The sequence below is a fragment of the Cystoisospora suis genome (assembly GCF_002600585.1).
Source record: "Cystoisospora suis strain Wien I chromosome Unknown contig_11323, whole genome shotgun sequence".
In the NCBI taxonomy this organism is placed as follows: Eukaryota; Apicomplexa; class Conoidasida; order Eucoccidiorida; family Sarcocystidae; genus Cystoisospora; species Cystoisospora suis.
The window spans coordinates 250-574 of record NW_027164094.1 but is presented as its reverse complement, the minus strand read 5'-3'; positions in this window follow the sequence as shown (position 1 = coordinate 574).

Here is a 325-nt window from a genome sequence, read left to right as displayed (position 1 = left end):
GAAAGAGTGAGAAAGAAAGCGAACTCAGGAGTGTTTCTCAAGTGTCTGTTTGAAACCGCAAAGACTGAGAGTAAGAGAAAGAATTGATAGGCATGATATGAAGGATCTAGGAAAGAAGAAGAAAGAGGAGAAGAAATGGTAGGAATGTCTTCTTGAAGAAAAGCTTTCTATCTTCAAGGGACTGACTTGTCTCCTCTTTTTCATTCTGCATGACAAGGCTCCAACAGCATCATGGGTCTTGCTCCCTCTCGTACATTCTTTCCTTGCTTTGGCAATTGGATCTTCTCTCCTGTGTTTGTGAGGTGTATAGGCAGCTTAAGGGAGG